Here is a 15,964-nt window from a genome sequence, read left to right as displayed (position 1 = left end):
TGCACTAGGCCAAGCCATCTCATTTGCTCGTCTCCCACACTGTGAAAATGCCAACAAGGAAGAGCCAGCAGTTTATTTTTAGAAAGAGCTTTGCAACGGGTGCAAAGCAGGCCATGTATCTGCAAGCAGCATAATCCCACCCTTAGAGTGTACTGCCCCCAGTATCCTCACAGCACAGCCAGGGAGACGAGCCAAACTAAACTCTCTCTCTCTCCCCCCTCTTCTTTTAGGGAAACCGCTGCTAGAAACAGGAAACTGTTTTGTTTTTGTTTTTTCCAGTAAAGCACGGACTATGTATTTAAGAGCCACAGCCACCTAACCACACACGCTGTGTGCGCCATCTGCTACTCCTCTAATATCACTTTCAGGCCAACCACGGTTCTCGAGTAGCCAGGCTACAAAATTCACTTGTTCGGTTTTATGAAAAGCCGGTTTCTGTTGAAGCAAGAAGTCAAATCTCATACCGAAAGGCCCTGTTCCTGTCACTCTTCCTCCCCCTCAAGGAACACCTTACTTTGGAAGTAGCTGTAGTGAATCAAGGGGATACTCGGGGGTCAGATCGTTAGCAGGCAGAGCTCCACTGAGGTCAAGGGAAGGCAAGCAAAGCTGGCCCCAAGTGCTTTTTATTCTGCTGAGCCTTTTCACACCACACGGAGCCTTGCTCCTGAGCTGGTGCCCTTCCCAACGTGGTCCAACACAAAATCCACTTGCTGGGCCAGATTCTTCATTGCTATGCAAATGGCTACACAGAGCGCAGGGCGTTCTGACCAGGTATCTTTTAACACTCACTTTGGGTCAGATCCTCTGCTGGTGTAAACCTACATAATCCCGTTGACCTCAGTGACAACGGACGTCCGCTGGAGAGCGGACCCAACAACTACAAAAGGTGCAGGGGAACTGAGGATCATGCTCCCTGAGCAGAGTCCAAAAACTCACCCCCTTTCAAGGGTTTGGCTTTACTGACCTAGAAATTAACAGCAATATTCAGCTCAGACCTTCCCCCAAGCTTCTGATCCTGTTCCTTCTGCTTTGGCAGTTCCCCCCCTAGATTTAGCACGAGGCTCTCGGCTGCCCCCTCTCAGAGCCCCTCACCCAGGCAGGGTGTTAGAGGGAGGACTGAAGGGGAAACAATTGGAGCGCCTATATGTTGCGGCTTTTCTTGAGTCCTACAACGGCTTTATGGAGGTGCGGAGAGCTGGTGTAGGTTAAAGCAGCCCTGTGGCTTAACTGGATTAGTTCACGGCCAGTCCCAGAATCCGGAGAGTGGGGTACAATTGGTGGAGCATGGCCACAGTTGCCCACCCTTGAGTCCCTCCACCCAAACTGTGCCAAGAACAGTTCTAGCACATCTCAGAATCAGCACCAGGGATCCTGTGTCCGGAGAAGAGAAGGGGGGGCAGAGGGGGAGAAAACAAAACACACACGCACCACCCGAACAATTTCTTAACTATTCAGAGCCAGACTGTATTTTGGACTAGAGGCATACACAAGGGTGCAAGGTTTCCTAGACCTTGTATTCTGGCCCAGAAGTACGTGGGCCACTTGCTTGCTTTCCCCTGTCCTGGAACAGGTGTAGCCTGGACTCCTTTATTTGCTGTTAGGACAGGCTAGCAGTACAGTTTTACTCGCTGGCAGTGAGAATCAAGCAGGAAGGAACTGTGCCCCAGGGGATGTCTGAGTCATACCACCTCTGGGGGGCATGGCTTATTCACAGACTTGGAAGGATTCATTTTTTTTTAATCAGTAAAAGTCAGTAAATGTTGAAGTCACCAACCCACACCCAAAGGGACAAGACCATGTATTTCCATCATTAATAATCAAAGTAAGACAAATGCTGCTTGAGCAATGATGAGAGTTTGAGTTAAGGGTGTTTATTTTATATATTTTGACATGTGATGTTGACGATTTGCATTTACCACAACTGCGAAAATTGGGGGGGGGGGGGGGGGAGACAAAACAAAACACCACCACAAAAAACAAAAAACAGTTTAAAAATAAACATGGCTCTTATCTGTGGCAATGACAAAAAAATAAAAATCAAATTCTGCCAAGCCTACTTGTACAATCACTCTTTGCCCAGGGCGGTGCTGAACGGCACTTACATATTTCGCCCCATGGAAAGGGCAAGAAGTGACCAAATGTGATTTAATTATTTTTATTTTTTTTTAATTCCCTCTTTGGACTAAATAAGCACAAAACTTTTCAACTTGAAGAGGAGGGCTTGGGGTTTATTTTAAGAAGTTAATCATCTGAAAATATACAGTTTATGCTGAAAGTGTCTTTTCAACCTTAACATCACACTATTACAAGATACTTTATGTTCTATTTATGAACAAAAGTCAATGAAGTGATAAGTCTGCATGCTTGCATGGCTGACTCATATCTGTAAATCCATACTGTTAGTATGCAGTGTGAACTTTTTAATTGCCCTTATAAGCTACCTTTGAACTTGACTGACTATCAGACCAAAACCAGCTCAGTTACACCGGTCAAAGCAATAGGTTTGGAGGAATGAAGCAGAGGACAGAATTGGACACTAGTGTAAATCAGAAGTTTGGGGCGGGGGGGGGGAGGAGACTGGAACAAGCTCTGATCAGAATCACTACTAGCCACTAAAGAATTTGGTTTTACAAAACAATGCATGTGCAAACAAAGGGCTCAACTTTAGGCTCTGCTGAAGCTCCTTTAGGGAGGCTAAGCCAACACCTAGGTGGCTTAACTTCACCCACAGTGGGACTTACTGGGATAGAGGGAATGATTTGTGCTCCAGCTATTCTATGCTGAGACAGCCACTAATGGACTGCTGTATAAGTTACCCTGGGGAGCCTCTGTATGTCTTCACTACAGAGTCAGCCCAGGATATAGCTCAGATGTTGGCCCTAACTCCCCACCCATCCACACAGAAAAACCTCTAATCCAGGCTTGAGAGCGGTTTAAACCCAGGCATTGCTGAGAAAGGGTGTAGGCTTGAACTTGGATTTCACTTCAGCCCAAACTGGCCCCCATCCTACTCTGCAGGCTAATCAAGCCTGGGTGCTGTTAATCCGATCCCACAATTCCATCTGGGCTGTTCTTGCTTGTCTGGCCAATAAGAAGGCGTTAATGTCAGAAGACAGGATACTGGGCTAGATGGACCTTTGGTTTGACCCAGCATGGCCGCTCTGATGTTCCCCCTTCTTCAGCACTGTGTGTCAATCCCAACTTTGCCTACTCCATCACCACACCATTTGTACAGAACTCCTTCTCCTGTGCTGACAGTCGGCCAGAGCCTGACCCCAGCCTTTCAGTAAAACTGTTCTGGGATAGCTGCAAGGCTCCTCATTTTTGGATTTTACAAAAAAGTTTCCCAGGTTTACAAAAGTGACACTTTCTTTCTGGCCAATTTTCACACAATTTTTGATCACTCAGGTACATGAAAATACTGATTACATTAAGAAAAGCCAATGTTACATTAGGAAGATTTGTTTATGGCAACAAACAATTAGTCTAAGTGTAAATGTGAGGCTGTCTGTAGAAAGGCAATGTAGTGGGGCAGACAGACACACTCAGATCAGGTGAACCGATGTGTTGTAATAGAAGCAAAGGAAGAACAGGCCTATACATTTATAGTCGCAGGTAATTTTCCTCAGCCAGACGCTTTAAACAGATCCACTCTTCCAAAGGCTTTTGGGGGGTTCTAAATGGCTATTTGACCATATGAAACTAACTAAAAATCCAAAAACTGGCACCCCCAATTTCTGAGGAGGGGATTACAAAAATAAAGGTACCGTTTGGGCTCAAAGGTGTATGGCACTCGTGTCCGAAAGGGAAACGAAGCAAGGGAAGCAAGAGACCCTCTTACATAAGGCCTGATGTGAAAGGAAGTCGCTTTGGCTGAGCAGGCATCATTAACACATGGCTGCAGTTTGGGATGAAAAATTCACTGCTCCTGTTAGTTCAGGTTTACAAACAATACAGCCTCACCTTTAGTTTATTTACGCTGAAGGCCTGGCTTCCAGTTTGCAAGTTCAAACTCCTAGCACAATTCCTTCCTGCCCCACCCCACCCCCGAAAGCTTAGCTCTCAGAGCGTTCCTTTCTGGTTAGAGACCAATGGCAGACAGATAAGTCTTTTTTGGTTAATTGTCAAACGTGTCAATATAAATTCACCCCCAGCCTGAATGAGACACTATGGCGGATTCTCTGAGCAGATCATTTAGAGCTGTAAAGGTACTTTGGAGGGATCAGACAGAAATCAGCACTGGGTTCTGGCTGGCTCCTCCACTGGGTGCTTAGCTGAAGGCACAGCCCCAGGGAGGACTTGGGCAAGGTGCCTTTAAGCCACCTCTGTGCCCTCTTGATGCCAGGCTGCCCCAGGAACCAAGAGAGCCCCCAATGTAACTTAGGCAGCCTAGGGAGCTGCTCTAAGTTACAGCAACCTGTCCCCACTGTTCCCATGGTAAGCAGAGCAAACCAGGATGGCCTAGTGGTATGCACCATGGGGCCATGGCCCCACCCCACTCCTGCCTCAGCTCCACCCCTAACATGCCCCCAAGAGGGGGGTGAGGAGGGAGAGAATCAACCAAGGGCCTAGAGCACAATACAGTGACCTTGAGTGAGGGGCAGAAGCCTTCCCTATATATTCAACTTGAGAATGAGGTGGGAGGGGTTACACACCAGGGGCCCGATTCATCGCTCTCTGAAGCGCCTTTACACCAGCTAGGCAGAGAGGTGAAGACAGTGATTGCCACATTGGATCAGACCTGCAGTCCATATAGCCCACTACATGGTCTCCCCCAAAAGCTACAACCAGAGGCTTCAGAGTAAGGTCAAGAACACTCCAGTGTGCAAACATAGGACAATCTGCCACCAGCACCAGGTCACTAATATATTGGCTTAAGCCCTGAGGTTTAAGGAGACTTGGCCTCAGATTGGCAGGAAATCTAAGGCAGAACCAAGATCAGAACCCACCACAGGCTGGGGAGTCCAGAGGTCAGTCTTCCTTCCTTCTGTATTCTAGGGACCAGAGACTTCTACCACATTTGTCATCACAGACGGCAAAACTTCAGAAGCATTGTGCAGGAGACTAGGCTGGGGACAGACAAAAGAGGCTTTAACAACTGGGACATTCAAAAGTCAGGCTCCATCTACACAAAGAGACAGAACAGTGCTTTCATCTGATTGTATAAGTGTACTTTTAGCCCTGTGGGTCCCAGGATATTTGAGACATAAGGTGGGTGATGTAATATCTTTTACTGGACCAACTTCTGTTGGTGAAAGAGAAATTGATCCAATAAAAGATATTAGGTCACCCAACTTGTCTCTCTCATTTTATTGAGAGACAACAATACTCTAACCCAAACCTATGGCAGTTTATTAATTTATCTCCCATGTAGACTACAAAAATAAACATATCAGGGTGGGAATGGGAGTGAGGCATGCACCAGGGCACAGGTTAAAGGAAAGCCCGTTCAAGCATTCTTTGGGTACAATGTACAGTAATAAAAACACAAGGCTCAGTGGCACCAGACAATCCACTCTTCTAACAGGCAAACTAAACACTGCATAATCTATGCTATGGGGAACCCCCTTACTCTTCATCCAAAGGGCCTTGCCACACTGTCAGCAGAAAGTTTTGCAGCTAGCTCATTTGCTAAAGGGTTTGCACTCACATGCTCTCTGCAAGCAGTTCCCACGGATCTAAAATTCATCTTCTGCACTACACAAAACTCTGTTTCCAAGAGCTGCTCTGTGCTCTTGGCTTCCCGACAAATCCCGAAATAAAAAAAAGCAGCATGGTAAAAACATTGCTAATCTGGGTGTTCTTTATAGCCATCAGGCCCGATGCTACCCATGAAATGCTGCAGTAGTCAGAGCAGAGTGCTCATCTCTAAAGGCAGAGGCCTTAATTCAGTGGTCCATTCCTACTCAGGAAAGCACTTAAGGGTATATTTTACTTTAGCTGTGTGCTTAAGCTCTGTCCAGTGGGACTTAAGCACATGCCTCAGTGCTTTGCTGCATGGGTTTGTGCTCTTTACATATTATATAGTTCAGCTGTTCAGTTAGAACAGAAATATGTGCAAGCAAGAGAGCAGTTGCCAAAAGTAACCACACAGCCAGCGACAAGCTCTGAAAACATACTGGAAACATTTAGATACATTTTCTCAAATTTTAGAACATTTTTTCCACCCAGGTTGCTACTGTTCACCCTGAAAATGCTTACAGAACACTGCTCCAGATCTTCCTTCTATCTGGGAGCATGGGAGCGCACATACCTGAGGGGCTCCTGATGGCCAACAGACAGCTGGGAGAAAGTTTAAGCGGTACTACGTACCTCTGACAGAATAAGGCGTGAACACTGAAGGGGGTCGGACCAGAGCACAATCACAAAGATAGAACACTGAAACTAAGCTAGCACTTATCAGTATAACTTATGTCGCTCAGAGGGGTGCGCTGTTCACACACACACACACTCTGAACGACATAAGTTCCACCAACATAGCACTGTCCACACCGGTACTTCTGTCGGTGTGAGATGCTCTGACGACATAGCTACCGCCGCTAATTAGAGGTGGTTTAATTATGCTGATAAAGAGCTCTCTCTCCCCTCAGCATAGAGCGGCTACACGAGCAGTCTCCCAGCAGCATCGGTGCCGCTGTAAGCTCATAGTGTCGGCATAGCCAACACAGGACACTTGGGAAATGCACACACACAGGAAGGCAGCAAACAAACTTCACATTCCCCACCTCCGACCCCGGCCTCTTGCTCCCAAGAGGGACAGCTTTGCCTTCAATATACTGGGCCAAATCCTGCCCTCAACTTACACAAGTGCAACCAAGTGATTAGGTCTCAGAAAGTGAGCCCCTTCTTCTGCAAAAACCACCATTTTATAACCAAAATCGTGTCCTCCCTTCCCCACGGCACCCCTCTCCGATCCCAGTCCGTTTGTTGTATCCACCTGTTGTGTTTCCATCACATACTCTGAGCTTGGCTATAGGGGAAAGTTTTCCAGTGATACTGGTGTAGTAAGACCCAGTGTGACTACCCACACTGGTACTCTTCCAGAATAAGAGTGACCACATGGAAGCTTACACTGGTAGGGCTATGTTCGTTTAAATTCATACCTGATCTAATTCCAAGGCAACTTTCCCCACGTAGACAAGTTCCATGGAGCCAGGGCTGTCTTTTCATTACATGCGTGAACAGCACCTAGTACGTTGGGGTCTCCATTAGGGCTAGTTAAATAATTCTGTCAAAACTGTTTTGACGGAAGATTGGGGGGGGGGGTTTAAATGGAAAAAAAGTCTGCTTTCTCTGGAAAAGTCTCAGTTTCCATCAATAGCTTTTCAGCCAAAAACTTCATATTTCCAGCCAAACAATGCTCAGTTTATTGACAAAAAGTCAAATGTCTTCCAAGCAGCTCTAGGCACTACTACTGAAATTCAAATGATTAATAACAGTCATCTCCAAAACCACTACGTGACTTGCCCAAGACCCCACATGTACAGCAAGCCAAACTTTCCAGAGGCCAGGCCCTGATTTCTAGTCAAGTTTATGGACTATGCTGAATCCCCTTCACCTACTAGTCAACACACAATATGATTGGTTTTATTATCTCTGAAAGTAAAATAATAAACAAAAAGCCACTACCTCCGACACCCAGAGCTTGATTCTCTGTTGCCTGCATATTTACAAAGTGCCAAGTGGGTATGAAAGGCCACCAGATCAGAACTGCAGTATTTTTGCTCCTCCTTTACACTGGGTCAGCAGGAGAAGGGGTGGATGATTGTACAAAGTGCAGAGCAACCTGGAGTATCAGTCCTCATGTCTCTCTTTGGCTAGGAGCGCTGCAGAGGTACTGTGCTTACACTGAATAGCACATCAGTTTCTCACACCCCCAAGCAATGAGAAAATACAGCCTTATTACCAAAGTACACATTTCACTATCATACATGACTACTGGAAACATCTGTTTGGTTATTTAGTGGGTAAAATATTTAAAGTGACATTCAGACATGTATGTGGGGTCATCACACACACAAAGGGAGAGAAAACAAAAGCAAAACTTTTTAGGACCAGAAAGTGGTTTTCACCTGTCAAGGTCAGGAGGCCAAGTCACCATCTCCCTACAAACTGAAGTTTCTTTAGGACTCTTCCTAGATTATCTGTTTCTTGGTACTGTGTCTGTCATTTTCAAAGCACACTGATTAGCAGATCTTTGCATGTTCTGAGCACAAGAGTACACCCACCAAAATCTAGGCAATGCTGATACATGAGGAGGAGTGTTGGTTTTCTCTTCTTTTGAAGACCTTGTTTGGGGGGAAGGCAAAAGAGAGAGAATGGACAGATTGCCCTAAATGAGCAGTCCCCTATTGTTCTACTCATTCTATTAAATACCTCACTTCTTTATGGATACTTGTTTTTAAAAGCACGTCTAACAAACACATAACTGGCCTCATACAGATGTTCCTAGAGGTTCCAGACGTGTGGGAGCACTCACCCCTTTGTTTCTACCACATCAGCAGCAGCGCCCACTGGAGTGCATTAATATAATACTTTATTCTAAGCACAAACAAAAGCCTGAGTTCACATGGAGAAAAAAAAAAAAAGTATGTTTTGCTTCTCCTGGATATGACAACACCAAAACATTGAACAAGGCAAAAAAAGCAGTTTCAGCATTAAAAAGAGACAAAAAAAAACACCAGCATTCGAAAGCTATGGCAAGATCCAGCATTAAGTTCCAGTTATGGGAATACGTCACACGTTTGGGAGCAAGAAGAATTTAATACAACCTGTCTAAACAACATAACTATCTTCTAAACTGGTTGGTGTTATCTGTGAGTTATCCAGGAGAGAAATAAGCAGGATCAGTGAAAAGGAGCCAGTAATAGAAAGATAGGCCTGAAAATGCAGAGCAGGAAATGGAGAGTCACAAAAAGCGAGTGTCAGGGGAAGATAGCAAGAGGGAGATTGGTGTATCTCCAAGCCTCAGAACTGACTGGTGGGAGGTCCCAGCCACCAACAGACTTTCTAAATCATGCTCACATCATTCCCATTTCCATCCCCAGGCCACAGCAGCTTCTACTTCCACAGTGATGTTCGGAGCCCATGTTTACTACCCACCAGCTTCAGAAAGTGGTTTTAGAAGAACAAAACAAAGCGGTTTCCCCAAACTCTCCAAGCAAACCCTGCAAACTAAAGCAGCAAGCCTGGGATCCTAGTAACTAGACCTTCCCAAAGGGGAGTCCTTCTCCCACATGCAGCTCTCCAGTTTATTATTAAACTTTATCATCCAATGACTTCCTTCAGCTCTCATTTAACCACAGACTGAGTTATCCAGGGAGTGCCTTTTGATGGGAGACCACAGCTGTTATAATACAAGATAAGGAAGTGCAGAAGAGGATGTTGAGAGATAAGGGCATCCTTGCACCCACCATAAGGAGCCCCCCAGTTTGCATGGCTAGGAAGGGGAAGATTCACACACACACACAGCTGTTATAGGACTAGGGAAATGCATAGGTGCTGGGAGAGGACACTGAGTCCCCTCTATTGTCACATGGATTGTGCAGGACTAAACGGATCAGTGCAGGGGTGACTCTAGCTGAGCCCCCAGTTGTGTGGGTGCCCTGATGTATAGCCATGCTCTCTGTACTTCCAAGGTCCTAGCAGCTGGTAAAGCGGGGAGGTGAGGGGGGGGGGGAAGAGAGCAGGAAAAGGAAACCCCTCTAGTTGTTTCAAGGGTAGTATGGGGTGGGATGGGGGGAGAGAAATGCCTTACAGTTGTTGTCAGGGGGGCCCTCTATTGTTACAAGGCTGGGGCAAGTCCTCGCCAACTGTTTGCAGGGTAGTGAACTGGACGGGGGGGGGGGGAGATGGAGGGGAGGGACTGGCCTAAGGGCCCACCAGCTGTTGCTCTCAGAGACAGGGCCCTCAGGTGCTGTCAGGGGCAGTCCCTGTCAGGGGCTGCAGGGCTAGTAGGGCCCCCCCAGCTGTTGCTCTAAGGGACAGGACCCCCAGGTGTTGTTGGGGCAGTCCCTGCCAGGGGCTGGAGGGCTAGTAGGTGCCCCCCAGCTGTTGCTCTAAGGGACAGGGGCCCCCCCATGTGCTGTTAGGGGGAGTCCCTGTCAGGGGCTGCAGGGCTAGTAGGTGCCCCCCCAGCTGTTGCTCTAAGGGACCAGACCCCCCAGGTGCTGTTAGGGGGAGTCCCTGTCAGGGGCTGCAGGGCTAGTAGGTGCCCCCCCAACTGTTGCTCTAAGGGACAGGGCCCCCCCCCCATGTGCTGTTAGGGGGAGTCCCTGTCAGGGGCTGCAGGGCTAGTAGGTGCCCCCCCTCAGCTGTTGCTCTAAGGGACCAGACCCCCCAGGTGCAGTCGTGGGGGGGGGGGGGGAGTCCCCATCAGGGGCTGCAGGGCTAGGAAGGAGGGGTTGACCCTCAGGGCCCCCCCCCCCCAGTTGCTGTAGGGCGGGGAGGAGCGAGTCCCCTGCAGCTGCGGCCCGGGAGGGCGGGGGGCACCCGGCGGCTGCCGCCCGAGGGGGGGCCGGGCTCGGTACCTCCAGGGTCCGGATCTCCTGCTGGGTGAGGTCGTTGGAGGCGGCGCACTTGGTGCGGAGGCCGCGCAGGCTGGACAGCGAGATGTCGATGAGGCTCTGCAGCTGCCCGCACTGCTGCAAGGCGGCCCGCGGGCCGGCCGGGGCTCCCGCCGCGCCCGCCCCCGCCCGGCCGGCCGCGGCCGCCTCCCCGCCCCGCCGCGCCGGCCGCGCCACCCTCGGCCCGGCAGCAGCGCTAGCCATGCCTCGGCATCGGGGGGGCGGGCCGCCCGGGGAGGAAACCGGGGCGAGGAGGCTTCCCGGCTGGGGCTGGGTCCGCCCCGCCGGCGCAGGACCGGGCGCGCAGAGCCGGACAAGGGCTGCGGCGCCACGGGGAGCTCGCCGGCTCCTGCTCGCCTTCCCCTCGCTCGTAGCCTTTTCATAGCCGCTGGGGGCCAGGGTCAGGCCGACGGGGACGCCGGGACTTGTAGTTTTTCCTGCTGCCGCCCTGGCTGCTAAGGGGTAACACTGCGGGGGGGGGGGGCGGGTTGCACTTTAAATCCCCCCCCCCTATACCGGAGGGGGGGGGGCAAGGAAAGAGGATAAACACACACGGATGGAGCGAGTGGAGGTCCACTCTGTTACCCTCCCCCCCGAAGATCAAGATTGGAAGGGACCTCAGGAGATCATCAAGTCCAACCCCCTGCTCAAAGCAGGGTCAAGCCCCAAATCCCTAAATGGCCCCCTCAAGGTTTGAACTCGCAACCCTGGGTTTAGCAGGCCAATGCCCAAACCACTGAGCTGCCCCTGTCATCTTTCCCAAATGTTCCATAAATCAATCAGTTACATGTTTTATGTAACATAAATGTTTACTTAGTAAAGAATAAGAGCAGGCCTAGTATTTGAAGTGGGCATTAATGTAAACATCTTTTAGCCAATATAAACACTTAAGTACAAGAGTCATGTGGGTTCATTCAAATCTTAACTGAATAGCATTCTACAAGTAGCTTTATTATGGTATGGTCTGTGGGAACCCTATGTTTGCAGCTCAGTTGGTGTTTCAACCGGAACTACAGTATAAATAAGAATTACAAATAAAACAGATTTCATATCCTGAATATCTGATATAGTGACCACAAGCTAATGTGCATGCGAAATATCAAAACAGAAACCAGATTCCTCCACAATGGTACCAGTTTTGGTTGATACTTAGCTGGGTGCTCAGAAAGAATGTAACTGCATGCTGACGGAGGAAGATGATTAAGATTATTAATGAGAACTAAATGAATACCTTTTTTTTTAGAAGACAATATGGCAGCATAAGCACAAAGAAGAAAATAAAAGCAGGCTCTAACCAAACATAAAGGAATATTAGGAAAACAATGTAAATATCAGTAGAGAGTCATGGACAGTTTCTTAGTGGATCTTGCAGGGAGCTTACATAGAAGACAAGGAGGTTTTGAATGCAGCTCAGATGCAGGATCTGACCCAAGTATGAAAGAGTCATTAATAAATTAAAGCCCACAGAATTGGAGAGTAACAAAAACATGGAGAGAAGGGAAGAGGAGAGGAAGCATAGCCAAGTGGTGAAAGCACAGAAACAGGAGGATATTTAGGCTTCAGTCCAGCAAAGCACTTAGGACCCAATCCCAAATCCACTGAAGTAAATGGAAAGACTCCTATCTTCAATGAACTCTAGGTAGGTGTCTTAAGTATGCCTGTGAACATAATCTGAGTAGTCCCATTGACTCCAATGGCACTATTGGCCTGTTGTAAATTACATATTTAACTGCTTTGCTGGATTGGAGCCTAATGTTCTTTTGCCACTGACTTGCTGTCTGACCTTGGGCAAGTCATTTAACTGCTTTATTGCCTTAATCTTCCTATCTTTCTAATGGGGATAACATTTATTTACCTCACAGGAGGGTTTGGAATTTTAATTCATAAGTGTTTGCAATACACTGAGATCCCAGGATGCAGGCTGGTATAGACCTGGGAAATATTATTACAGTGATACAATTGCTAAAAAGTCCATTGCATAACCAGCCAGCAAGGAACATAAAGGAATTGCTACAGAAGACACTGTAGATTTATTGCATGGGAAAGCAAGCCTCGGAAATAGAGGGGTCCTGCATTGCATGAGATTTTTAATCCTTGAGCAATGTTTGTGTACTCCAATGGGAGTGGCTGCCTAATTCACTGGCTCCCATGAGCAGGCAAGACCCACATTGCGCTAGACTGCCCTCTGGGCCCAAATGGAGAAAATGTGCTGACTAAATGTTTTGTACTGTACATGCATTAACGCCCCTACCCTCCGCATTCCTCAGTGTTCTCCTCTGAACACTTATATGCTCAAGCTGCTGTCAACATTAGCAGGAGAAACAGAGAATCCTCTCCAAGTGTTGTTTCACGGGAGCTGCTTACACAAAAGAGCCAGTGCTTTCCAGACAGAGCAGTTTTGACTCCATTCGCTGGGAAGAGAGGAGAGGGACTGATCCGCAAACACCAAACCACAGGGAAATCATTGTCTCATTCCAAGACTGTAGCCCAGAACTGCAACCTTCGGTGTCCCATACAGCTTCAGGCTGCGTCATGGAGTGAGCACCGAACAGACGTGGTATTGAGATGGCTGTGAAGGAGTGGTCGGGGGACGTATAGTCTCTCTGGCTCCACCTGTTATTATGGTCATAACTAAGAGGTATATCCCCTATTCCAGCCTAGGGCTGCAAGAGCAGTCAGATTGGAACAGCACTGCACCCTGCTCTCAGGCAAGGGTGGGGGATGGATTCCAAACTCACATGCAACCTCTGTTTAGCTACAACACTCATTTAGGGCCTGATCCAAAGCCCACTGATGTCCATTCACTTCAATGGGTTTTGAATCAGGCCCACAGTCATTGTGTGTGTACTGGGGAGTATAACTCAGCCTGAAGAGAAAGCTGATCCCAATGCCCCTTACCTTCACTTGCTTGTTCTCACTGGGCTCTGTTCACTATTGCCCTATGCCTTGTACCATCATTTACACCAATGCACGGTGGGTGTAAAATGCTACCATGCTGATTGGGTTGTAATTTACACCCACTCTGCACTCGCTTGGCATTGGTGAAAATCACAGCGTAAGGTGCAAGGCAAGTGAAGGGAAATATAGGCCAGTGCCAGGCTGGGACTCGGGAAACCCTAGGTCAGTTCCCTGCTTCCCCACCAACTTCCTGTTTAACTTTGGACAAGTCACTTAGGCTATGTCTACATTTGGCGCGAGGGGCGCGGTTGCCTTCTCACGTAGACATACTCCTGCTAGCTCTCCCTGAGCTAGCGCATGACACATAGTGGTGTAGCCATGGAGCATGGAGAACAGCCAGGCAGCATGGTGAACAGCGGCACAGGCCAGCTGCCCTGAGTTCAAACCTGCCTGGCGCCTGTGGGTACATACTCAGGACGGCTAGCCAGTGTGGCTGCCCACGCTACTGTGCCTAAGTTACTCTTTTTAGTGCACCGGCTCAATGAGAGCTTGTGCAAATACGTCCACACCCCTCGCTCCAAGAGTAGATGTAGCCTTTGTTTCTCTGTTCCTCAGTTTGCCATCTGTAAAATGGGATAACAGCACCACCCTACCTCACACGGGTGCTATGAGGATAAATCCACTGAAGACTCTGAGTTGCCCACATACTATGGTAAATGGGGCCATGGATAGATGACGGGCTGTAAATCTTGCCCAAAACATGCAAATTCCCATTCATGCAAACAATATTTTTCATGCCGTGGGTGGTGCATTTAGCAATGTCCTGGTTATGCCTTCTGGTTTCTGCGTCTCACCACCCCATTCAACCTCTAAGGGCTCCGCTCTCCACACAGGAAGGCAGCTGGTTTTGTTGAGTCCCTCACGGAGGAGACGCACTGCGCCTTCTCACAGAGACTTTGGCTTTGTCGACACTGGAAACTAAATGACAAAACTTTTGTCATTCAGAGGTGTGAAAAAAAAACCCACCCCCCGAACGACAAAAGTTTTGCCGATGAAAGGCGCTGATGTGAACAGCGCTTTGTCCGGAGGAGTGCTCTGCTGCTGACAACATTAATGCTGCTCGTTGGGGGTGGAACTATTTTGTCCATGGGAGAGCTCTGTCCTGCCGACGAACAAACCTGACTAGTGGATATGAAATAGGAGAGGAAGGGAAATGGACATTAATTATGGAATGTGGTTAATAATTTGTAGTGTGGTGGCACCCAGAGGCCAGGGCCCCATTGTGCGAGGCACTGTACAGACATAACAAAGAGACAGTCCTTGCTCCAAAAGACTGGAGATCTCAGTGGAAGACTACAGGCAACAGGTCGATAGACAGGGGAGCACCAGGCTGTGAGATGTTGGTCAGCCTCATAAGATGTGGTCCCAGCACTCAGGCTGCCTAGCCCCTGTCAAGTTTTTCGTAGGCATCGCAGAAAAGGAGAGTTTTTAAAAGGGGTTGGAAGGAGGACCAATGAGGCGGCTTTAAGGATGTTTACAGGGAACTTCTCCCCTGCATCAGGGGCAATCTGGGGGGAAAATGCACTGGTGCTCGCTGGAAAAAATCTTACAATCGAAGCTGGCATCATTTGCAGAACAAAGGTGCTGAGGGGAAAATATCCTATTAGCGTAAAAGAGATGCTAGGGTAGGGCTCAACTGTAGAAATGAAAACCTCTGAAAAACAGAAAGGGAGAAGGACAAAGGAGAGATAATCCATAATGAATAGCGCGCGCATGCGCACACGCCCAAAAAGATGGGGGAAAGACAACAAGAAACAAGGAGTGAAAAGACCAGAAGTGGAAGAAAGCAGACGTGTCCAGCCTCCCCTTTTGAGACTCATTTGGATTCAGGTTTCATTACAAAGGCAGCCCAGGTTCACTAATACAGTAGCAGGACTCATTCATCTATCATTTAACAAGATTTATGCTCATTCTCTGATGAGTATCCCCACTGGTTACACTGAGTTATTAATATTAATTACTGCACAGTTCCCAGAGGTGTAGCCGGCACTGCATAGGAGGCACAGAGAGACACAGATCTTTCCCCATCCATTCGGAACATTTTTAATCACAAAGACTACCCTAGTGGAGAAAAGAAAGAGGGCTGCTTCCCGTCTCTCCCCACGAACCAGATTCCATAGCCCTCAAGCAAACCCGCTCCTTGGCTCAGCGTACAAAAAAATTTGTCTCGCTAAGACAAAATATTTCATTTGCTGTCAACTCGACAGCCCACGTGGGAAGCACTTGACGCCTATTGTTCAAAAGTTTCAAAAGTGAAAAGAAGTAGAAGAGGCCTGAATTGTCACACATTTCTGTCCCCACTTAAGTAATTTTTCAGATCCACTCAGTGGATCAAGAAGGTGACGATTCCTTTACAAAGAAACTCAGCCAGTTACAGGCCACTTGTGTTTGGAAAAAAAACAAAAACAAGATGCTCCTCTTAATAGCTGTGCAATAGATTT

General features: G+C 48.1%; 1 protein-coding gene across 1 annotated transcript in view; it reads right to left on the bottom strand.

Moving 5' to 3' along the window:
- The window catches only part of KSR1 (kinase suppressor of ras 1), a 115,714-nt gene extending 105,028 nt beyond the window's left edge, over positions 1-10,686 (bottom strand). Inside the window, exon 1 of the mRNA XM_048823671.2 lies at positions 10,530-10,686. The gene's annotated coding sequence lies outside the window, so the exon portion shown is untranslated. The remainder of the gene's footprint in view (positions 1-10,529) is intronic.
- Between the last annotated feature and the right edge of the window lie 5,278 nt (positions 10,687-15,964).

The sequence above is a fragment of the Caretta caretta genome, chromosome 17 (assembly GCF_965140235.1).
Source record: "Caretta caretta isolate rCarCar2 chromosome 17, rCarCar1.hap1, whole genome shotgun sequence".
Lineage (NCBI taxonomy): Eukaryota > Metazoa > Chordata > Testudines > Cheloniidae > Caretta > Caretta caretta.
Note: the sequence above shows the minus strand (reverse complement) of the source record. Positions and strands in the feature narration are given on the sequence as shown.